Source organism: Haemaphysalis longicornis, unplaced genomic scaffold, assembly GCF_048455015.1.
Source record: "Haemaphysalis longicornis isolate Haplotype H1 unplaced genomic scaffold, Haemaphysalis longicornis Haplotype H1 scaffold_12, whole genome shotgun sequence".
NCBI lineage: Eukaryota > Metazoa > Arthropoda > Arachnida > Ixodida > Ixodidae > Haemaphysalis > Haemaphysalis longicornis.
The window spans coordinates 42,489,774-42,515,789 of record NW_027526225.1 but is presented as its reverse complement, the minus strand read 5'-3'; positions in this window follow the sequence as shown (position 1 = coordinate 42,515,789).

Here is a 26,016-nt window from a genome sequence, read left to right as displayed (position 1 = left end):
TGATTCTCTTTCTTATTATTATGTCCAACTTATTCTTCTCGGATTTAGTGAGCCTCATGTCGGGGGCTACGAAAAGGATCCTACTGATACCGAAGGCCTGAAACACTCTGAGGAGGTTGGGCTCCTTCATCCCCCCCAAGCCTGTTTGAGAGGCGTTTCATCATTCTGAAAACATGTGCCACAGCGTTCTCTACTCAACGTATAGTCTCCGTGTTTCTGCCGGTGTCCTGGACATCAAGACACAGTACTGTAATCTTGTCCCTCGCGGAGATTTGCCGTCCTCCTATTTTGAGTTTTATGTTGTGGCTGTTCCTGCTCACTTTCCGCTTGTAATCTGGGATGAGGAACAGTGCCACTGGATTTTTCGGCCGAGCACTTGAGTCCCAAAGTTTCTAGGTAGTTTTAAATTTCATCTATTGCTTGCTGTAATATATCTTCAACGTGCCCGCCACTACCACGGTTGATCCAGAGAGTGAGATCGTTTGCGTAAATGGTGTATCTCAGGTCTTCTATCTGATCGAGCCTCTCGGATAGTCCTACCAGGGCTACGTTAAACAATGTCGTAGATAGGACCAACCCTTGAGGCGTGCACCAGTTACCTATTGCGATGTTCTGGAGGGAGGCACCCCCTAACTCTACGTTAGCCGTGCGATTTGAAAGGAAATCCCTGACATAGTGGTATGTTTTGGTCCCTACGTTTAGGGCGCTCAGGTGGCGCAGGACGGCCGAATTTCTGACGTTGTCGAAAGCTTTGGCTACATCAAAACGACAGCCCCTTGAAAACCGGGCGAACGAAACTGAACCGAAACCGAAAGCAGTAGGTGGCGGAGGGTGCCTCAATTCAGCCGCGTCCCGCATACACCAAGACGCTGGCATCGAGGCGCCAACTATCGGCGCTCATTAGCGTCATGAGGAACTACTTCTCGTCGCCTCTCCTAGACGGCAGCACTATCTCAATGCAAAAGAAGGTAGGGGGCAAGATAGAAGGCGCGTTCGTAAACCTACTCACGCTTCAATTCAAAGCCCAGTTGGCATAGCGCTGAGTACCTCCCGTTGCGGTGAGAGAGTTGGTGGCTCGAGTCCCGGCGAAGCCGCGCCGATGGAAATTTTTCTTGTGACGTCGAGGGAAATGACGCCTGTGAGGGTTTGTGTACCCGGGCATAAAACTCTTTTGTGTTAAAAAACGCAAGAATACTGAAAAAAACTACAAAATTTCGCGCTACAGGGACTTATTGTTAGCAGGAGTGACGTCATAAAGGCCCGCACTCAAAAAAATAATTTTCAATGTGTCAATTGTAAGTTCGCATTGAAATGATCAAATCAAACGGAACTAAAGTACTCCAAGACCATCGTCCGGTCATGGTAGTTAGAGATGGTATGTGCAGGTTTCTATGCAGTAAAGAAAACAAAAAATACTTACAGATGGTTTATATTAGAGGCCGCCCATCACAAAAGCGAGATTGTGTGACGTCATGGACACGTTGGTGGAAAGTGGGTAAAAAGTCGCAACTGCCTCACATTTTTCCTTTAAAATCTCGATTGTCTGTTCCAAGTTTGCGGTAAAATCTTCATCATTGTTATCCGGACAGAGCAATCTTTCTAATAAACCAAGCTTGTATTTTGGCTTCAAGGAGCCTCTAACGTTCATTCTGACAGGCTGCCGCTTTCTTTAACCGGTGATGAACAAGTGTTCTCGCTGGCTCCAGGCGGTTCCTTGATAGAGAGGAAGAGAGGATGATGAAACATAAAAACAACTATAATGGAAACAATGGAGACATAAAAACATTGAAGTAATTTTGTATTCTGGAAGCAGAAGCCGCTGTTCATGAAAAAAAAAATTTTGGAATTTATTTCAAAACATTTAATTACTACGTAACGTCTTTGCCCCGTACACCATAATAATGTCTGCGACATTTACCAACCGGGTACGAAATAGAGCGCTGCTAAATATGTCAATGGCTTGTTCCCAATGACCAAGTAATGTGACGGGGGAGGAAAAAATTGATCTATTTTCTACTATAGCAGGTTGGGTAATGTTTTGCAGTTTTGCTGCTTAAAACAAAGTGCCAATCTAAACCTAATTATGTTCTTGCAGAAATACAGGCGAACGCGCTGTATAACAACGCAGCAGCGGATGGGTTCAAGCGAGATGATACACCATAACCAACCAACACTGTGCGTAAATCGATAGTTGTTTAAAACGCCGATCATAGCCCGCGGGAAATTATTGAGTCCAAGGAAATTCGGTAAGATTCAAGTAATGGTCAGCATGACCTTCCTGTCTTTGACTAAGGAGGAGCTACTCCTGTTGGAGGTGGGGGTTAAGGAGAGAGGGGAGGCCGCACAAGATATAAGTAGCTGATGAATGAAGGCTTGCCTGCGTAATACGCCGTTACGTCGTAACGTTGCTCTTAGCGTGTACTGATATGAAACTATACATCTGTCGCTTTGAAAACTTAATTTGAAACTTACCGGCGTTTCTAGTCTGCCTCACCTTACGTAGGCTTTTTACGCGTGTTTAAGCTGGTTGGCTATTGCACCTCAACGGCATCACGAAAGAAGTGCTTGTGTGCGATGAAAGATACATTTTCGTTGATGCGTCGCAGCACTGTGTCCCAGGAAAGGAAATAAATGTCCTCATTAGCAACAGTTGCACACGCCTGACGGTGGTCGTCGCCTTTGACCGATATCTTTTTCATCTTTCACAAACAGGCTGTCGTCTGCTTAAACTGCTTGCCTTATATTTCTTTTAATTTTTTCTCTTATCCTCTCTGGCGGCGTTATTTGATCAAATAGCTGGGGATGAAAAAAAGCAGTGAAAAACCACAAAATAGCTCGATTAGAGAGACCCATCTCCTGGACCGGGACAAGGAGAAAGATATAAATACAAGTAAAAGAGCGCTAAGGAAAAGTTTAAGGAACTGCAGACGGCAGAAAAATTCTCGCTTCTCCCGAAGTAAAGAAAAAAACACGTAACTTAACATTGCGTCATTTCGTTCCCCTTCGTCCTCATGCGGCGAAAGTAAATGATGGTCGCCTTAGGGGGTACGCGACGCTTGGGAAAAAGTATGGTGATCGGAAACAACCATTCTTGTTATCCGTTATTTCTACGCTCGTGTTCTTTACTGCGAGGGTGAACGGCGGTGGCAATATCGAGTTGTTGCGCACCAGTCTACAATTTGTTTCCAGACGCAAGGATCACAATTTGTTTTGCTGAAAAAAAACGGTGTCTGGTGTCGGTTAAAAGTTGCTGCGCCTGTTCTACGCCTTGAGCGCCAGTAGGGACGCGCTAAAATGCAGAGGGTATACATCCTTCTTTTAAATGACGTGCACGGGCGGATTTTGGTAGGCCTTTGATTTTTCTTGGGCCAGGTTCCCCGGTACCTACTTTACTGAGCGGCGGGTTTATGCAGCAAGAGTCAGTAATTTGCAGAAATAAGGAAGTAGTAAATCTTTTCTGATACAAGCAATTTGTTTCAGTATAACAGTGTTTCATTTAGGTCGTCGCTAGACTCAAGAAGGCAGCAGTGAAAAGAGTTGAAAGTTTCTATGCTGCTCTCCGCTTCCCAGATTCCCGGGCTGTTCTTGTTTACGAGTTCTTCGAACTCAGATTACAGCTCCTACGAGGGTTAGAGGCGGATGGATTTCTTTTCAGCCAGAGTTCGTCTGCGTTTGTCTGTAACTTTTGCAACAGAGACAAGACGGTTGAGCAACGATCTGGAAAAAGAATGTTTTTGCCTTTTCAACTGTGGTGAGACTGAATTCACCGTCCTGCGCTCCGCACGAAGGGCTCAAAGCTACCCGGCCGTGCGTCTTTCTTATAACGAAATGTATTTGGGGGCTTTGTATTGATGATTTCTGGTTCTTTACCAAGAAAAACAGGAAAATATAGTCACAACGCCTTGGCATATGCGATTATTATTGACCACGATATATATGAAGCACAACGCGTCGCCCAAAAGAGTCCCGTCGGCTTCACAGTCTGGAGGAAGTATTACGGCGCTCTTGAAATATTTCCGGCTCAGTAACGTGAAATTATCGCAGCCATTACACAAGAAAAAGGCAAACTTGAGCTTTAGAGCGAAACAGTTGAATGAAGACAAATATCTTCATTCACGGACTTGAAATAAACTACCAGCTTGCTTTCTTCGTGGGCATAACTCTTCTTTAAGTGGTGCTAGTTAATAAAGTTCAGCGTGAAAAACACGGTTTATTCGGGAAATGAACCCTTATAAAAAGCTCTCTCAAAAAGCTTTATTGCAGCCTTATTCAGCACACCCCCAAAGTGCATTCGTTGGCAGAAATGTCACTTCAAAGGCATTTTACGCGTTTGCGTACATCATTTTTAAAAGCCTCCTCTCAATAGTTCGAGCATGGCGCTACGTGCCCGTTTCAGCTCATTTTTTCCCTGAAAGAGCAATGAGAATAAAAGGGCTGTGTGTTCTGGTAATCTGGAAGTTGAATGGTGAGCTAGAAGCACTAAGTGACATTGAAAGTACCGCCAGAAACAACGTCTGTATCCCGATTTAAAGTCGTTGCTCAACGCTAAGCGTGGGCCGAACGAGCTCGCCAATTCATCAACACACCAGGTGATAATGGTGGAAAATAGATGTGAAATAATCTGCGGTATTGAAGTGCGCTTGAAGACAGCAGAGATAATTAGACAAACAGTGATATAAATAATTGGAAAGGGCTTTCAGCAAAATTGGAAACAGTACGCCTATCAAAATAACGATTCCCTTTTTTGAAGGACTCGGGGTTTTTTTTAATGCTACGCTCACTGTACGGGGCGATCTGTTGGGCACAGCTAAGAAATGTCTGCCCGCGAAAATGCCCAAGATAGATATGCATATGGCCACCCTCCGATGCGAGGAATGGCTGCCAGAAATGCGGGGGCATCTAAAAGCAGTTACAGCAATAAGGTGCTTGTTCAATCAATTCTGCTTGCAGTCACGAGAAAAAAATGGTAATACGCACATCTACTACACCTTAGCATTCCCTAAGGAGTGGTTCACGCGAAGCCATTTTTTGAATCGGGGTACAAATATGCTGGTATTTTATGCGCTGTGTTGTTGCACAGCTGTGGTTCATGTTAACGGTTCAAATTCCATCACCGGATACGCCGCGTAGATGAGTGTTTGGATCAACGGTCGCGTAGAATGCATCGCGTTCATTCTGTGGACGATGATGATGTCGGGCCTACAGTGGCGCACGCATGTCGAGTGTTATGCATGCATCATCTGATTAACGTAATTACCACTACTGTGATGCCATGTATTTTATCTGTCGGCAGTCATAACTAAGAGTCTTGTCCAAGCTCCATTGTTAGCCCTAATATAGCCTGAGAGGGGCTACCAGTTTATCTACACTCTTAGTTGCGTTTGTGTACTAACCGCACTTAAAATCTTCCTGCACTACTGAGAGCGTCTGAACGCACGTTCCTAAGTGGGATGCATCAACCCACACACCTTTAGTTTTCCTATAGGCACAGGTCACTGCCCCGAGGGCGACACTGCGCCAGCGACACAGCGTCGCCTCCGGAATATGCGTTCAACACTGTGTGCGTCACCGCGCGCCTGCACGTTCGTTACTGGGGCGCGCTTCTTTTTGCCGCACTCTGTGAATCATAATATTAATCCACTTTATGTTTAAAATAAATTGTGCTTTTGTACATTAATTCTTCCACACAGTGCAGTAGAATGAAGACGAGTTTTCTCGGTTGAACTCGCGCATGGCCTGGATGGTCCAAACAAATTGGCGTGACGCCCAGGAGGGAAACGCACGTGCTCACGCGTCTTCTGACTGGCCCGCACAACTTTGTCATGATCTGCGGTTTTGTTGTTCAAAATAAACAGTACTTTATTGTTTTCCATTCCCCTAAAGAGAATCTTTGGTTTGCATATACGATATCAGACATTGCGCGATGTTTCCGGGAGTTAGTCTATCCCTTTGAGTACACTTGTCGAAATACGTTGTTGATTGCAGAGCTACTGACTTAGCAACATGGGCGTTACATTTGATCTGGATATGGTGCTTGGCATATGCAACAGTATGAAATTCGAATTTCTTTCTGTGTATCAGAAGTGGTGACGTTAATGAATGGAACTCTCCACCGAGTACTACGTCTGGAGATCTGAAAATCCAATGCTGCTTTTGAATTCATGACTTCCATTACAGCAATCTGAATATTACAAGAATGTCTTTAAGTCACACCCTGTCATCCTATTTTGATGTCTCTTTGTACGCTCTTTGTACGCTTCTACCGGAGACCGGCACGGTCGCTATCACTGTATCCAGCCTTACATCTAGATGGAGAGAAATACATACATTTGGGTATATGTTGGCCTCTCCACCAAATAAAGCTTACTGGTTTCTTTGTGCATCCCAGCACTCCAGCTGTATAAAAACACACCGCGAAAAAAGCAAGCTCTTCGCCAGAAAGCTATCAAAGATCAAACGACATTCATTGGTATGAGGAGGTCGGAAAGGGGAAGGGGGAAGGAGGGGTGAGCAGGACACCCAGTAAGCTAATTTGAAATGGTTTAGAATATTTATTTCTGGCGGAATTTTTTGCTCTACACTTGCGGTATTGGAAAATGAACTCTATTAGAAAGTAATTGTATCGCTTCTATTACCTTCAATTTGCAGGAAGAGCTTTATTCTGTACAAGAAGGTAGTTAGAACACGAAAATTTCGTTCTGCGTTTCGATTATGTCCAACCTTTATTGAGGCCGATGTTATCTGTATTGTTTGTAAACGTTTAGTTGATTAGACAACAGCCTTTCATAGTTTGGTTTGCAATAAAAGCCAATGATATTATATGATATTCAATAGCTGAAGAAGCATTAGGGGAATCAATGCTTACAGAATGCCCAACATGTTGTCTGCATTAAATACGGTGGTGGCCATGTGAAATAATCGATGTTCCATCGAGTGGAACCGCTAGATGATAAACTACCCAGCGATAAATGCGCTTGAGCGTCCTCGATGTAAACAAATATGCTGCCCAGTGCGCACTTGTGCGTATTTACAGCCTATTAACCAACCTTATCACCACCTGCTCCTATTTCACAGCAATGCGTAATTCGCTCACTTACTCTGTTTTTAAAACGCAGAGAGAGAGAGAGAGAGAGAGAGAAGGCTCTTTATTGAAAAAGCAGAGAGTTTTGCCGGCGTTTGTGATCACCTACATGCTTCTCTGCTAGGGGTCGGGGATGTAGGGAGAACAGGCCCTAGAGAGAGGTGGGCAGAAAAGAAAAAAAAGAGAGAGAGAGAAAAAAACGAAGAAGCAAACGAAAAAACGAAGATGCGGGCTTGTCGGACTATTTTTTAGATTGTGTTACAGAATTTACAATTTTGAAATGTGGCCAATGTCCTCCAAATATGAAAACAAACTTTTCAGGGCCTGACGCTGCTTCGAGGGGCTAGTCCATGGTCCTAAGATGGTCTTCAAAGTTCCCGGCCCTTGATCTTGGCGTTCAATATCTTCAAAAAAACGGGATCTTGGTGCCAAGTAGGCCACACATTCTAATAAGATATGTTCGACGGTTTCTATGGAAGAACAGTTATCGCAGTACGGGTCGGTCGTCAGTCCGAGGCGAAAGAGGTAACTGTTGGTGTAGGCCGAGTTCAGTCGTAGGCGATGATATAATGTCTCCAGCCTACGAGGGAGCTCTCTAGGAAGTTTTGATGTCAAATCAGGGTCAATCGCGTGCAAAAATACTTCATTATTGGGTTCGTTGCTTCGCCATAGCCGGTTTCTTTCACTTACTGCAAAGCGATGGGCCATGGTGGAAGCGTCTGTTTTTGATCAATTTAGTAACTACGGCTTTCTACCCGCAAAAAAGAGAGAAGAATCTGCGAGGCAATCCAAAGCCTTCAAAGCAACGTTCACAGTTTGCCGGCTTACGGCTCGGCAGGAGGGCGATTATATTCCATCGGCGCCGTCTTATTCGGAGACTGCTACCTTCTACAACATTTCTTTCTGCCATCGTTTCAGTATGCTGTAGGTATGCGTGCTGATAAAGTTATTCTAGACGGCTTTGCGAAGGCATGTTCCAGGGCGATGCAGGCTGCCGGCGCGACCCCACCGACCCAGAGTTGTGCGTGTCTGCCGCGGTTGGCGCTGCGATCACCCGGAAAACTCGAGAGTACGGTGCCTATAGTCAGCTGAGAACATGAAGCCTCGTTCAAGGGTTCCGTGCTGTTCTTTCAAACGGAGGAACTTGGTTCCACTACCTCAGAGTGAAGGATTGGCTCTCTCTTATCGGCTCAAGTAGTTGCTTTGTTCATTTCAGCTTCATTCGTAAATGTTGCGTCGCTTCCAACCATCCTTGAATATACATTTATAATTTTTGGAGTCGGTTGTTCTGTGCACCCTAGACCCCGAATGTTTGCCCAACATAGGTAACTAATACTTCAGCGTTAAAAATCTATATTTAGTGGCTCAGGTGAAAGAAAATTGCTTGGCAAGTGAAACACGATATAGGAGTTAAGATTGGGGTATCTGTTACGGTCCCAGCAGACAATGGCTGCTTATGGCCATCCTTGTGCAGGGTTGCCATTACAGCAGAAGCCCTATTACGAATACTGTGGCTAATTGCGGTAAAGAAAGCCATTTGAGCCAACAGTACTTCAGGTTCATCTCTGAAAATATGTCGTGACGTTTTGACACCTAACTTGAATACTCCTTCATAGAATTTGAGGAAGCTACAGGTTAGGGCGAGTTCGAACATAGCGTTTTTCTTGATAGCAACACCAACGGTCCACTAGAGCGTGATCGGCGAGATTTCGGTGGCCTAGAGGACAGACTAATTAAAAGTTCCACAAAACAAGCACTTATGCTGCTCGGAACACCACAAAATTACAAAACATTCCATTTAAAACAACGGTTCAACCCCGAGCTTGAACATATATCTGGTTGCAATGAGGCAGATAGGCAAGCGTCTAGTAGCTGATTTTACTTTCCTTACCATTTGCAGTGGGTCACACCAGCCCCCGTTCACAATGCTATTGCAGGAAACGAACCAGCACGCCTTATAGATTCCATGAGGTGAAATCACGGGGTCTGCAGGCGCCGTGATTTACGCATTCGGACACTACAATCAGCCCGAAAAAATCACTTTGTAAACCGTTTTCTTCCACCTCTCTCCCCCACTGAACTGGGATGCAGCACCCTCCATTTCACCCTCCCCTGTTCAAATGGATGCCTGTTACCAGCTACCCTTTGCGAAACGACCATCATATTTTCGGTCCAAATCTAAACACTTCCATGTAGGACAAGATGAAGCCAGAAATGCAGTAAAACATTACCTGTGTAAACATCATAAACGCAGTTTATATTGCAACTAATTCAGTGAGATATACGGGTGGCAGTGTAGTGGCGGCATATGAACTCTGGGCCTGAACTGGATTGCATCAAGTTCGCCTGCGGCACCTTCGCGCAACCGCTCTCCACCCTGGCCGCGCTCCTGACCTGCAACGCTGGGTGCATCAACCGTGTCACCGACAACTCCTGAACTTTATACACGAAACTAACTTGTTCGTGCTTCTGTAAATGTATACATCTATTATGCCGCAGGGCAAACTTTCGAATTAGAAGAATAACGCAGTTTATGCCTCAGAAGTAAACCTAGACTAGGCATTATTTTTAGAATTCGCTAAATTCCGCCTATGCACGCAGAAATGCGATTTTATGAGAATTTCTTTCTAAGCGAAGCATACTTTTGGATTACGACGTGCGTGCTATTTGTCTTACGCACTCGACCCAAGGAAGGAGTAAACGTTATACTACGAGAAAGACCCCCATCACACAGGGTTTCATTTAGGTCTCCCTTGTATTCACGTGGACAGGAGTATCTACAGTTGAAGATTTATATGCTCTTGACAGCGTCCTGGATTACCGGGTTTGTTTTGGTGCGAATTCTCCCATTTAAGCTTCAGCTGACCCTACGAAGGATGGAGGGAGGGGGGTCACTTTTCAGCGTGTTTGAGTCGTCGTGTGTCGTTTGTATCACAGCGCCAAGACGGGTCACCGAAGATCTAAAAAAATGTTTTTGCAAGTTCAGCTGCGCAGTGATCGACTTAAGGATCCTGTGCTCCTGGCGAAGAGTTAACAACTACCCGGCCACGTGTCTTTCCAATAACGAGGTAATATTGAGGACCTTGCATTTACAATTTGCGGTTCTTCAACAAAAATGATAGAAAACGTATCCAAAGCTGCCTGGTATATTTTGTTTATTAATGGCCATGATGTATGGGGCGCCACACCTGAACGACAAGAGTCCCACCTGCTTCGCCGTCTGGATCCAAATATTACGCGCTGTTGAAATATTTCCGGCTCAGTAAGGTAGCATTCTAGTAGCCATATCCCCACAAAGAACCGAAACTTGAGCTTTATTGCGAAACAGTTGAATGAAGACAAATGTTTCGGTCTTGGTGACAACCTGGATCCTTTTCTTAAAAGCACGCACCTGAAATAAATTACTAGCCTGCCTTCTTCGTGGGCATAACTCTTTCTTAAGTGGAGCGACGTATTAAAGCTTAGCGTGAAAAATACGCTTACTCTTCAGAAAACGCGCCTTTATATCAAGCTCTTTTAAAAAGCACTTTGTTGCATGCATGCTTGCTTCGCCCACCCTCCAAGTGCGTTTGCCGGTATAAATGTCCCTTTTGATGCATTTTACGCGTACCTGCTTTTCTTTTTGAAGAGTCTTCTCGTGGGTGTTTGAGCTTGGGGCTATGTTCCAGTCACTGCATGGATTCCTTCTCGAAGAGAAATGAGGAGAACAGAGAGAGGTTGCTTCTGGCCATCTAGAAGCTGAATTGGGAGCTAGAAACCCGAACTGGCAACGGAAGCACTGCCAGAAACATTAGTCTCGTGTTCCGAAGTAGTCGCTCATCTTCCAGCGTGGGACGAACGAGCTAACCAATACATCTAAACAATAGCGGATACTGGTTCAAAACAGATGTGAAATGAACATTTTCCTTTATTAATTTGCAGTCTTAGAGTGGGTTTGAAGTAAAGGTAGTAATCAAACAACAGGAACATAAAATAACAAGAAACAATTGTGGCAGAAATATAAATAGTACGCCTATCAAAATACCAATTCACGTAATTGAACGACCTTCAAGTGTTTTTATAGATACCCCTACGACTGTACGTGGAGATCTGGTAATCACTGCAAAGATGTGTTCTGCTGCGAAAAGATCTGCAATAGTTATGCGTTTGCCCACCCTGCAGCGGAAACAAATAGTGGGGAAAATACGAGCGCATCCAAAGACAATTACCGGCATAAGACGCTTCTCGAGTCTATCCCGGTTACCGTGAGGGGAAGAAGCTATCACTTTTATAAACCCTGAGCATGCTTTATGACGTAGTGAATGCAAAACGTTATTGTCGAGTTGTGGAACAAATGTGCCGATATTTTTGGCGACGCCATGGTGAACACCTCTGGTTGATGTAAATCCTTCACAGTCTATACCCGGCTACACCGCATCGTCAAAGTTTGTATACGAGGTACCAATTATACGCAGCGGGTTCAGCCTATGCGCAGTAATAACGTAGGGAATACAGCGCCACGTTTCTAGTTCTACGTGTGTATCTTTTCCGACATCAGCATTTTCTTTCGCGCCATTTTCTGGCTATGTTGGCTACCACGGCTGAGACTTCGTCAATTGTCCTCTTTAGTTGTAAACACAGGTAACAGCAGCAATGGGCTTTTCTACTACCAGATTGCTACGCGTTTATTAACCTTTGTGACATTTTTTCGGCGTTACTATTACAGGTCTTCAGGACAACTTTCCAATTCGAAGTCCAGAGGCCGTTCACCTTTAGAACGCTTTAGTAGGCTCGGATCATCTGGCCCGGCGGTTCAAGAACTCTGTACTTGTCTCACATTCTGGATAACCTGGTTCTAATCCCGGCGAGCGGAGACTAAAACCACTTTTCATTTCATCTAAATTAGTTTTTTGTAGCACCTTCTCTGAGAATTGTGGCTGAGCGTTCTTGGCATGATCATTTTTATGGTGAACCATATAGTGCACCTTGGGCACCGGAATTTCGCGCAACGTAGATAAATCACGTTTTTGAATGATAAGCCAAGCCATAGTTACACAATTAAACATGGGCCCAATATTGTGAGCTGAACCTCAATGTGCGATTTAATATTGGAGGCCTCTGTCGCAGTCGCCGCAAAATATGGCTGCTCGTGGGCATTTGGAACATGGTAGCAAGTTAGGCAAGCCCCTCTTTTAAGAACAGAGTAGCCGAACGCGACAAAGAAAATAATTACTGGGGATGAATTCCTGCAGAAAAGAATTTCTGAAGATGAAGCATTGCAGGTCCATCTTCAGAAACCTAACGTGATGTTTTAACCCTCAAGGTCCGATGTGCTTTCTTTTGGTTGGAGGACGAGTTGGCTTTGATAAATTGGGAAGCAGAGCTTTTATAGACAGTAACACCCGCGGGTAGCCTGTGCACGGGCCGCAAGATTTCAGTGGCATGGTAAAGAGCGCGTTTAACTCTTCTACAAAACGTGCATTTATGGTGTTCAGAATACTGCGTATGCACATGATATTTCATTTGCAACCAATGCTTTAAACCCGAGCTTGAACTCTGTTCTGGTGGTGACAAGACACGTAGACAAAGTACCTAGCAGCGTAGTATATTGTCTTTTCTGAGTAGGCTTGATGTCTTCAAGTATAGGCCTCGCCTGCAGTGGCTGGGAGGGTGTGTGCTCTCCAGGCAAGCGCTTCCGAGGTTGGATGCAATGCTAGAGGGAGTATATTAGGAGAACAGGAAGCAGTGCTCCGCCACATGATTATACATACAAGTCGAACTTTAGGCCAAAGGACTTTCTTTAAAGATGTAGTAAGCAAGGGAACATATTGTACTGCAGCGATGGTTTCTTGCTTTCACCTTCTCTCTTTTTCTTTCACTTGTCTCCTTCTCATGTCTCACGCAACAAATCACTAAACCAAAAGAAGTGCTTTACATGGGGTTGGGGTAGTCTTTTTTTTCTTAATTAAGGTTTGTGCTATAAGCTGTGTTATGGTTATGGTAATCTAGTTCCGCCAAGACGTGCCAAAAATGTGTTACCGAAAAATTGAGGCAGCTCCTATCAATTTGACGTTACTGAAGCCATTAGGGAACAGATGAGATGACTTTGATGCGACGCAGCTATCAGCGACTTGGAGGCGGGTGGAAAGGATGAGTGCTTAGCCTTCGTATACCCTTTCTGCGTTGAGCTTTTGTTGTTACTACCGTAATAAGTGCTTTGTATTGCCATGTATTTACGTCCGCCTTTTAGCTCTCGAAGTGGCTCCTTTCTCTGGCGTCCTGCTCAGGCTCCACTGGGGTTTGGCGTTATATACCACTTCAGATTCCATAACACTTCAACGACGTCTGCCATCATCGCCACTTGCGTCGAAGCGGCCTGCGCTACGTGTTTTTTTTTTATGCAAGTCTGAAATGGAGCAAGTTTCGCTTTGTGTCGTTCGTGGTCTTTTTGCGTGTGAGGGTGGTAACAACGTTCTCTTGTTCGCCTCGGGCGTGCTTGAATAGAACTGGCGCTATGATCATCACCATTATCATCTTTTTTCTCCGCGTTTTTTCTTTTTCTCACCATCAAAACAACCGAACCCCTCGGCTATGGCTTGTAAGAGCTCTTGACGCTTACTAGTCAAGCCAAGATGCTAACAGCGGGCCCGGAAATGTGAAGCCCAACGCACTGTCCGTCCCAAAATAAATCGGACCAAGGCAACTGTGCGTGATAACTATCGGCGCGACGCCTTCCGACCGAGCACCTGCTGTGGAGATAGCTGAGGTCGCATGCACGTTCTAGTATCTTCAATGCATGCCAGTTTTCTTGATTTCGCCCACGGCGCTTCGTTTCTCTCGAATGTGGCACCCGGCGGCGCCTTGCGCGGTGCTCCGAGCGACCGGCACGATTTGTGGCAGTGGCCGAAGCGCGGCGTTTAACGCGTGCAATGGTGCCTTTCATGTATCTTTGTGATATGTTGTCCGGTGTTACTTTTATTGTCATCATAAGCGACGAGCGTGCTGTTGATCTGAAGCACTGAAAAGAACCGCGGCGATTATTTTGCTTGGGAAAGACAGATCAAAATACATAGTTATGCTGAATTTAAGTAAGTGGTATTGAGAAGTCCTGAGGTGTTTCAGTCCTTTCAAGCCCTGTCCACACACAGCGCGAGCAGTGAAGTGAGCGCTTCCATGGCGGACCATGCGGTGCGTCAGCTTCGGTGGCCTCCTTGCGGGGCTGACCTGAACACCACTGACAATGTCTGGGGAATAATGATTATGCACCTCACCAAACCAAATTACTGCAGACGCCCTGCTAACGAGTTGTGGAGTGTAGTCAGAGCGGTATGGGAACGTCTTCGCTCCAGCCCACAAATTGTAAACACTCCTTAATACCCACCGCGGTGGCTCAGTGGCTAAGGCGTTGCGCTGCTGAGCACGAGGTCGCGGGTTCGATTCCCGGCCGCGGCGGCCGCTTTTCTGATGGAGGCGAAAAGCAAAAACGCCCGTGTGTACGAGATTTCGGCGCACGGTAAAGATCCCCAGGTGGTCAAAATTAATCCGGAGCCCTCCACTACGGCGCGCCTCATCGCCTGCGTTGCGTCGGCGCGTTAAACCCCACAATCAATGAAACACTCTTTAATAGTCGCTTCCTCGACGCATTGGTGAGGTAATGGAAAACGACTGCAACATTGCACACACCTAGTCGGCTTGCAGTAAATCACTCGCTGTATTGCCTATACTTCTTTAAGAAACAAAAAAAAAACCATCGCGGTTGTTTTCAGTGCTTCATATCAACTGCACGTTCGTCACATCGCACACTTGCCTAAATCCCAATTTTCTTTGGAGGCGATAAGATGAAACTAGAAAGAGCGCCAGGCGACATATGAGGATGAACGGCGCCGTTGTTCAAGTTGAGCGCCTGTTACACGCTTTCGGCCGCTCCCACAAATCGTGTCGCTCGCTCAGAGCCCCGGACAAAGCACCGCCGGGTGCTCCATTCGAGCGGAACGAAGCTCTGCGGCCGAGATCGACAAAACTGACATGCATTTACGAGACTAGAACGCGCATGCGCACTCAGCTATCTCAACAGCAGGCGCTCGGACGGAAGGCGTCGCGCCGATCGCACACCGCTCCATTTGTCCGATTTATTTTGTGACTGGCAGTACGTCAAGCTGGTGGCACTGGCTGATGAACTTTAGCCTCAAAGAGTATAGTTAAGCATAATGCCAGGCTGGCCCATTCCAGCGTCATTCCTACGACTGCGGCGTGAGGAGACTGGCTGTCTTTTGTTTGGTTTAAAACACGGCGCGGTTGCTTAGTGGCCAAGGCGTTGTGCTAGTGAGCCTGAAAATGCGTACTCGATCCCGCTGAAGTGGCTGCGTTTGTGATGGAGGCGGAAAGTGAAAACGCCTGTGCGTCAAGATTTCGGTTCATGAAGATCCCGAGGTGGTGGTAATTAATCCGGAACCCTCCACTACAGCGCGGCGCAAAAACCAGGTGCAGCTTCGACGCGTTAAACCTCACAATCAATCAACCGTTATGTTTTAGCAGGAGTGGGCGCAGCACCAGCAGCGCCGATAGCGTCCTGGTTTGCTGGTGGTTACTGCGCCATTTGGTGGCGCTCCAACACGACTACGAATCTGGGTATGGGGCATTATTCACCAACATCATCGTCAACATCGTCATGCACTTTTCGCGTATTTTTCTTCTTTCTGGCGTTCTATAGCGCACAGTTATGCAATGCATAGCAGTCGAGAAACACCGCTTCACAATCGGGAACGTGCGAACACCCATTATTTGCTGTCAATGAAGGACGAGGTTCCCGCCCTGCATCTAGGGGAAGAAAATTTAGCTTTGCTGAATAATAATTTTTTATACCACAAATTATTCCAGGAGCCTCATTGTTAAAAAGTAGGAAATTTGAAATTACGACTTCTTTTAATGTTTTAGGGCGCTTACTCTCTGGGCAGCCATAGCAACAGGTAGGTATAGTACCGACACTAGTACTACTTACGTTTTCTTTGTACGCAGCTATACCTCGTATACAGGGTGTCCCAGCTATCATGCACCAAGATTTAAAAAAAGAGTAAAGGCGTAACTCGAAAGAAACCAGGTGCATAATGTTTGCAGTACTGTGAAGAAGCGGACAGTATTTTTTTCTTTAATGAGACTTAATTAACTAATTGTAATTAATTATCTAACTCGAGAAATACTGTCCTAATCACTAAAGTGTCAATGAGACACTTGTAGGTAACCACGAGGGGCATCTAACTGCGGTATTTTCAGCGATGAACTAATTGCGTACACATTTAGTCTGACTGATAAAGGAAACCCGCGAAATATGAAAAATACCACGTGACGGCGCCTCCGCGCGCACCGTAAAGCAACGCCCTCAAACAGGCTGCCTCTGAGTTAGCCAGAATGAAATAGACAAAAGAAAGAAAGAAGAAATGGCGACCGAGTTTGTTCCTTATCTGCACACGCGTCCCGCGAATCTTGCTGCTGCTGCTCCTTCCATGCATGCTATTATCAAGGTGATGCGCTGTCTCTTCGGGCGGTAACACGAGAAGCAGTTGCTTTCAATCAGCTTTGTTTGGGGACGCTGCTTTACAATGCGCGCGTAAGCGTCGTCACGTGGTATTTTTTATATTTCGCGGGTTTCCTTTATCAGTCAGAATAAATGAGTACGCAATTAGTTCATCGCTGAAAATAGCGCAGTTAGATGCCCCTCGTGGTTACCTACAAGTGCCTCATTGACACTTTAGTGATTAGGACAGTATTTCTCGAGTTAGATAATTAATTACAATTAATTAGTTAAGTCTCATTAACGAAAAAATTACTCTCCGCTTCTTCACAGTACTGCAAGCATTATGCACTAGGTTTTCTTCGAGTTACGCAATTTCTCTTTTTTAAAATCTTGGTGCATGATAGCTGGGACACCCTGTATATGAAGTCCCCCTACAGGAGCTCGAGCAGAATTCTAGTTTCCCCATCTTTCCACCGAGAAGAGGACCAACCGTGGACTCCTTTCTGGTACAAATACGGCCTACAGGGTGTCCCAAAACTCCATCACCTAAACAACTATTACAATATGTATTCGCAAATCACCGTTGTTAGAGCTACATTTAAGCATAGTGTATGACAGCGGTAACGTTCAGCTGTACGACGGGCTAAGCCATTTAAAATTCACTGTAGATCCAGCTGCTGGTACCGGTTGACGACGTTAAAGAGGTCATGAATTGAAGACTACTGTGCTATATTTGAAAGAACTAGAGTTTGTTAGCTCACTCAGCTCCATTCGAGCAGCGAAAGACGCTGTTCAAACCGAGAAACCGCAAGCAATATCGAACAAATTTAGCATTTCAAGCCATAGTGACGTAATATAGGCAGTATGGACGTGTTATGGACCGGCATTAAAAGCGGTTTTTATTAGTACGTTAACTGAGCGTTAGCATTCAAGTCATGCCATCAAAACTAAATAGAGGCCCTAGTACATATCTCCAGTCATGATTATTGGCGGTGGCTCAGGTCTGTGGGCGCGAATCACACAAACAACATTCTGTGACGTCATAGAACAGTTCCCGAAAGTGGCCAGGGAGTTGCCAATGTTGAACATGTTTTCTTTAATATCTCGGTTATTCATTTGAAGTTTGGGATCAAAGTGGCATTGTTCTTATAAAGAACAGCCTTTTTAAAGAACGGAGTGTGTATTTTCTCTTCATCATCATCATCACCAGCCTATCTACGCCCACTGCAGGGCAAATGCCTCTCCCATTGATGTCCAGTTCCCGCCGTCCTGTCCAACCAACGACCAATTTATCCCCACAAAGTTCTTGTCCTCATGTGCCCCTCTTTTTTCCTCCCCTGCTACGCTTGCCTTCTATAGAATTTTCTCTTCCTGGCCCCTTTAAACACCAAAACAGGACGATAGGCCTTACGACGATAGGCCTTACATCAACAGGACGATAGGGTTAGTTATAGCAGCGGCCTACCATCTTTCTTCGTAGCACGCACCTACGCAGAAATACCGCGCGTATGCGTCGGTCACTACACGTGGAGGTGCATAGGGCTGTTCATGTTTGGGTGACACTTGATTTTGCCTTATTTTGATGCCCCGAACTTGTTTCAGTAGAATCGGGTTAAACCCGATTTCTCTCCGAATGTACCTTTTCGAATTCTCGGTCTGCACAATTGTGGGCTGACGGTCCGCCGTTCTCAGACAGTACTTGGTGGAAGCAATCCCCAAAAACCCCGCTTTCGAACTTACTGAGTATTGGCGCTACTCTACCGCTCGCTATCCAATGCTAGAAAAGGCTGTACTGACGTTTCTGTGCATTGCGAACGGAAAATGTGATGTCGAGAGAAGTTTCCCACGACTGACGTTCGCTCAACGATCGGACAGGTTTCGATCGCAAACCGACATGTTGCGATCGCTGATGATAATGTATGTTAACAAAGATGTGTAAAAAATCGGTGACCAGCTTTTTGTGAATAAAATGTTTCATTTCGTAGAAGTAATCCATGCTCTTTAGTGTCATCATTACTAATTCATTTACAAACAGATCACAAATTTTGCAGACTATTCTCCACAAAACCCTGATGTCCCCCCGATTACTAGCTTGAAACAAGCACCAGTTTTAACGCATTAAACAAGCTCTTGACAACTTCAGAAAAACATAGTGTATTTGATAGCAAATCTGTAGATTTAACCCGAAAACAACCCTAATTTTGGAATACTAATAAAAAAACCCATTTCTTCTAGATTATCTGTTTTAAAAATAGCACCAGATTTTTACCCTTCATTAAAAAAATATAAAACCCGAAGACGAACAACAATAACTATGTGCCATCCTATTCGTTAGGTTCTGCTAAAGGGTTGCCTAAAATAGGCCTAATGACGTATGAAGCAGCGTCAAGAACATTGTACGTCAAGCAGCGGGCACTTCTTAACGTCTATAGATCTAAAAGCGTACCGTTACGCCTAACAGCAGGCAATCGCATACCAGTGCCAACGAACACTGGCAGGCGAGAGGCTGCAGTGGGTACCGAACACCGAGTGTTATGCGTCACTATGAACAAAAAACGGGGTAAGCGTTTACGAACACCGCTATGCGGCTATGTTCTGCACTGTGAACAGGTCATGGCAGTTACGGGAATTAATCAGCGCGGTTAATATGGAGTGATATTTCGTTCAAAGATGTATGTACATACACGCCTTGCACTACCGGGGCGACGCAAAACGTTGATATGCCCCGCCCCAAGTGATAGCCGACTTCAAAAATAGCCCGCTCCTATTGTTTGCGAAGATGCTGCGCAGAATTGAGTTAAGAGAATATTTTGCAATAAAAAAAATGGTTTTTGGAAACAAATGTTAAGATTGCAGGGATCGAATCCGGGACGTCCTCCACAAAACCCACAATCCTACCCCTAGGACACTCACACAGAACATCGGAGCTATTTTACCAGTTGCATGAAAGAAAAGAAGGAGTTTTCCAAGCGAAGACGTAGATGGCACTGGGTCCGCTCAGGAAATGCCGGACGTGCACACAGAAGGGAACGGAATCTCTCCCCGAAGCATATTGTCCCGTCGTCTAAGCTGAACAAAAGCCTTCTTTGTGCGAATTGCGTCGAGTAAAGTACAATTTATAAGATATAAAATAACCCTAATGCAGAAGGTAGCAATGCAAAGGGCATTGCTGGTCCCCACAAACACTCCGCTTTTTTTATGCCGCACGTAGCAGCGGTTGCAGAGCTGAAGCAGCGAGGAAAAGGTGATGGATTGGGTGTAAGGCGAGCCTGAAGTGAATGTTCCTCTGGGAAGTTTTGCTGGGAGCGATGGAGGCAGCGAGGTGGCCTTGCAGCAACGATGGGAAGCTTCGCGAAGCCACCTGGCTCATACGACTAAAAGCTACGCTGTAGGGCAGCTCATCCTGTTGGCGACGATACTTCACGGCAATCCCACTAATGCAATTCCGTCAGTGACTACACCCTGCACGGGTTTGGATTCTTACGTGTGCGATTCCTCTTTCAGAGTACATAGCTACATACGTTGCCCCAGTGCGTAGTGCTCAGTGTACAGACAGGTGCTTCCCCGGCGTCACGCAGTGGAAATGCTGTTCAATTATTCCAGAGGGAAATAGGAAATAGGCTCTGGGAAATAGGCAAAACGCCACCAAACAAGATGTTCTCAACAGAAGCAGTAGAGTCCATTGATCCATGTGCGCACTATAACCGACTGTTTGGACGCGAACCATTCCGGCAGAGAAAAGTAGAAATTCATGAGAAAATGATCCAGCCCTTTGATGAGGTACAAATCGGGCGGGTTCAGTTAAGTTGCAACCCCACACACAGTCTAGGCTTCATTTAGGTGTTATTCTCGTAACCATGGCATCACTAAAGTTTTTTCGCGATTAGATATATAAATGTAAACCAGAGAGCGAAACCGACAAACTCGGTATTTGAACACACGTTTTGTTTGTTTCAAAGGAACAACAGGACGCCGTACTGCTCTGTATTACACAAATTCATCCTAACTACAGAGTTACCTGTATTGAAAACCTGGAAAGCAGCGCATTGAATACGCAAAGCCCTGCTTTCGTGCAATTCTGTAGAAGAGTATCACCTGGAAATGTATACACTTCCTTCCGTAAGTTTGTAAATGTGGCATAAAATTTCAGGAATACCTGTTTGTGCGTGCAGCTAGGCTGGCTCTCGTTCGAGTAGCCGAAACGGTCTTCTTTGCTTACTCAGTCTTAGCGGAGCAGGCACAATTGATGTGTACCTGATTATGCCTTTAATAATCCTCATCTCTAGTTACAAAGGCTGTCAGCGCTGAGACACCGCTCCGGACAGAGCTCTCCGTCGCTATTAGAAAATTCTGCTCTGCGTTCGACAATTGTAACGGTAGTGCCACTGAACGAAGGGTGTATTTTGTTTATTCTTCGTACGTTACGCAAGAGTCAGAAAAAAATTCTTCGCAGACAGACAGATGAAAAGATGAAAATGTCTCGTTTGGGAAGCTGAAGAGAGAATGCCGCCTTTAGAACTAAGCAGGAGTACAGCAAAAAACAAATACCCGTTTCAATGCATAAATTTATAGGGGCAAAAATACCGGGGGGCTAAGAGAGGAATAAACAATTGCAAGATAATGTCCCACCTGTTTGTACTTATCTGCCATACATTTTTAGCAATCCCAATACTGAATCGCGGTTGACAAGAGCCCGTGTTACCTTTAATATTTTATACCGACTACTGCATACAAGTTCTGACCCCCCACAACACCCTACTCCATGCATTGTACCCTGCCCTACACCACGCCATTTGCAAATACTGCCCCAAGCCTATACCTATACCACAAGGTATATGAGGGTGTCAACAAGCCTTGGCCCTTACTGGCAACCCTCAATCTACGAACGAGCAGGTGACACAGCTGACCAGCTGTGGCTTCGTCTCCCACTGTAGCCTGGTTGAGAGTGTCCGAGTGGCTATCGAACACCAGGGCGTGCGGGACTAGAGGAAACACTCTACCAGGCGGGTGTACAGACATCAACACCTAAGGCTCGCATAAGCAAAGTTTACTCCACCTTCCACTACTCCAACTATTCCTCATTGCGTGATATGCTATTCTGATGTACTGGACATTAAGCATTCGTGTATACTTTTAGAAACGCTGTATATAATCGGCTTTAGTGGTGTAGGGGCCATCGCACGTAATATAACCTTTTTATATAAATTAGTGTAATAATTTGTGCTGCTAATATTGAACGTCAACAACACCGCTACGCCTTAGAGCAATTGTTGCATTTCTTGCAACTGGCAATCTCCTTCCACAGTGCAATGTTGTTGTACTTCGCTCTAAAACACTAAAAACACCATAAAACACCGTAAAACACATCACAAACAAGCACAAGACCGCTTTTGGGTTTGGGAGCTGCAGAAACCTTTACTTTGGGTACAAACATTTTTTCTCATCTTGGGAGTGCTCAGTTTTTATATATACGAAGACAGGTGAGCTTCAAAACTTTCCTCGCACGGAAGGTCGTGATAAATTGACGAAAGCCTTCCGCAGGCTCCTGCTGCGTTTAGTTTTAGTTTTCTTGAGGCGCAGCATCCTGTACAAAGACACACCTAAAGTCTGAAACTCCGGTATAGCGTGGAAAGAGGAATTTCTTCGGAAGAAAAAACTAGCGTCATTTTACAAGCGAAAAGTTAACAAAGCACGACAACGCGGAATATAAAAGCCATAACTTACGCGCGAAGTTAGAACCACGAAAATGATGATCGTGAACGCTACGCAGGCATTTTTTTAGTTGTTGCTTACTCCACTTTGCTTGCTGCGTTTCCGTATAGCGTTTCATTGTATTATTTCCCGTATCTCTGAAGTTGTTTGTGCACTTCTGAACGGCACCTTGAAGACCGCTTTGAGTCACTGGTGGTTTAACGTTTGACACCTGCTCGTATGCCATCCTATCTTCAAGTAGTTTGCGATCTTCAAGTTGATGGAAAAAGAAACCATTAGGATTTAAGTTGCCGGCCATTTTTCAGGAATGCAGTAAAATGTGTAATCGATAGATGGAACATTGATGCAGCGCAGTTGACTGGCTTGAAGACTTTTCCATAGTGCACATAAGGTCGGTCGTTCCTGGGGCGCTTCTATAATAGCACAACCATTTCTCCTCTGTGAAAAATTTGACCGTAGAGGAAAGAATATCGGAGCCGCTTTTTAAGACAAAGGTGGTTAAAACGCTAGGCTTTTTTTCCATTGAAAACTGAGTAATACAAAAGTCCAAAAACCGAACCGCTTCTATCGCGTCGGGAAGGCGCAACAGGATAGATATCAGCTTCAAAATCCTAGAGACCAACGATTGATTCCGACCACGGGAAGCGTTCTTTAAGAGCAGAGCTTTTTTTTACAAGCCGTACGCCCATCGTGGAGTGAAAAAATGCCAACAAAATGCCTAGCCCTCGTGGGTGCTTGCCTAGCGTTGACCGCCGAGCGTCCCCGGCACGTGCAGTGGCACTAGGAAAAAAAATTTCAAAAAGACCCGAAGATCGAGGAAATTGCGAGTGCTCGCGCTCGCGTGCCTCGCGTGGACCGCCGAGACCCCGGCTTGCGCAGTGGCTATACCGAGAAAAAAAACCCTAGTGCTGTCTTCAAGCGCTACCGCGCACGTTTAAGAACTCCAGCGATAATGCTAAAGTTGAAAAGACAACCTCTTTGGGACAGGGCAACGCGACCGCCGCATTCTTTAAAACCCATTACGAATACTTGGAGAAAGCGCCAATCCTTCCCGAGACGACTTGCCGATCTTGCCACCGCTGCCTCGAGTCGATGACGAGGAGCTGCTGGAAGTCTACAATGCTGAGGATGATTTCGCCTCCACCGCGCGCTACGAAAAGAACGACGACTCCTTCGATGCATATGATGACGATTACTAGCACCGCAACTATGCGAATCAACAATGATGCTGAACCTGAACTACGTGTCCAAGAATGCTCTCCTACGGTAGCTTCGCCATTAAAGACTTGCGCGTCAGAGCAAGCATCCCTGAATTTTTTAGGGGCGAAGCCTCTTAGGGGCTGGGGCTGCTTACGTCTCCTCTCGACGTCCGTCGTCGTCGTAATCGTCTTTTATGTAGTCACTGTACTAAAACACCGGGAAAGTCGTTTACGCCTCACGCTTGAACATAACGAGTATTAAAAAAAATCACCGGGACGCGCGTATACGCTTCGTGCTGGGGCGCTTCGTAACGCCTACTAAAAAATACCGGGACACTCGTTTACGCCTCGCGCTAGAGAGCTTCGCGCTTCTACGAAGAGAAACTTCACAGCAAAGCTGTATACCTCTAACCCAACGTTTTCATCTCCGTGGTAAAAAACGCGAGGGCGTCAAGAATAATGCACTATGCTTCGCCCCTCCCCAGGATTCACGTTGGTGGAGGTGGCCCGGGGTTTTTTTCTTGAGGCACTTGATGTGACTTTGTGAAAAACAACTGTGTAAGTTGGCTTTCCTGCAGTGCGTTTTGGGCATAACGATATGCATTGTAGACGTTGACAGAAGATGCTCCGCGTGTCAACCATCTTTACCTTCCCTCCCTCTGATCATCATCGGCCGAAAAAGTTGAGGTCCCTGCAGCGCATTTTGGGGCAGCGTCGCCACCACTGAGGCCTACGAAGCCTAGCTTTAAAAAGCATGAAATTATCGAGGTTCTCAAAGGTTTATTTATAAATGGCAGTGTCTTGGGACATAATTAGTTTTCGTTGAGACAGTCCATTGGAATAATGGGCTCGGGAGAGGTCATTGCCGTTAGGGTTCTTGGATATTAGGGGCTCGTATGACGGAATGGAGGATTAATCTGGATACTTTTGAAATTCGAGAACATTTATTCCGAGTGCTTTCCCGGCTTGCGACGAGTTAGTTCATTCTTAGTGTCGGATATTGCGGGATTCATTCCTTCAAGGAGCCATGAAGAGAAAACACAAGTTTGGTTCATTCGAAATATTGCCTCGTTAGAACCATAACGACACCACTTATAACGCAAACTTCGCTCAAATAAGCTACATAATTAGGAAAAAAGGAAATGACCATGCGACCCACCAGCTCATTTTCCGCGACAGAACCTATGATGTCACTCGAGAATGCTCTGCGATTGGCGGATGCCGGAAAAGCAAACGCATGTTAGGCAGGGCTTTCAGTTTGCATAGCGAGCTAAATGCCCGCGAAACATACTGCACATTCTTTTTATGACAAAGAACGGTGGAGTAAACGGTTGAAGTACCCAACGAACACGCAAGCGTGTATGCCAATGCGTACGAAACTACCGCCAGCCGAACTCGACATTTCGCCGTCGCCACCGTCGCGCAGACGAATTTTCGGGTTCAAGGCTCTTCGGGGCCAACGAAACCGTCCCAGCACGCACAGCCGCGACCTTGCTTGGTATCGTAATCCCTTCACAGGAGGTTGGCCGTCATATCGCCAACCAGCAAAGGTAAAAATAGAAACAAGGGGAGTAAGGAACACAGAGCAGCAACGAGATAGTGCCACTCGTCGCACAGGTTTCGGTATGGAGGTCGTGTTGGCTTGCTGCTGTCGTTACGAGCTCGTTTACAGTTTACAACCACTGAAAACTTCAGTTTGTTCGAGTACTTTACAATGAAATTTCGTTGCTGTGTTTTGAAATGCCCATGTAGTACGGGCAAATCGTCGAGGGAGTGCGACATCCCCGCCGGTGAGATCTCCTTTCATGTGCTGCCCAAAGACGAACCTCGGCGAAGCAAGTGGCTACGTTTTGTGAACTTTACAAACGGAGGAGAAAGAGAGCTAAAGGAAGTACGAGTGTGCTCGCTTCATTTCCGAGGAAGTGATTACGGCAGGGACCCGGACATGCTGGCGCTCGTCGCCGACTTCGTCAAATCGCCTTTCGAAGCGCTCTGACCTTGCGAAAAAAGTTGCCGTACACACCGCGCATTGACGCTCGAATCTTTATGGTCGGAGCAGAGAGCTCGAGCGAACGGCTTTCCATACACGACACCGGCCAACTGGCATAAGCGATACTGCTACTGAAATTGAAAATACGGCACATCCGTACAAGTCTGTATTCGTTCGTCGCGACGGGGCTGACGAGGCAGCGGTGCCGACGGCTGGGCGTTCGTCTGTTGTGGCTATCGCGGAATGGTCGCTTTCCCGTCCACCGCGTATCCCACAACTCTTGCCGCTCGTGCACTTAGAAGCATTGAGCGTTCAAGTGGTGTGAGGTTGTTAAATGCAAGCCCGAGCTCCTCGGCGAGAGTTTTGTTCTCCGGATCAGGCGATTCCATGACTAGGGCTGCGGGTCCACTAGGTTTTACTAGTATTTTTAAAATGGCCGCCGTCTCGGTCGACTCCGGGAGTGGGTGCTATATGGAGTCGACATACTAAGTATCTGTTTCATGGACCGGCTCGTATGACGCCATTGTTCACGTGACGAAATGTG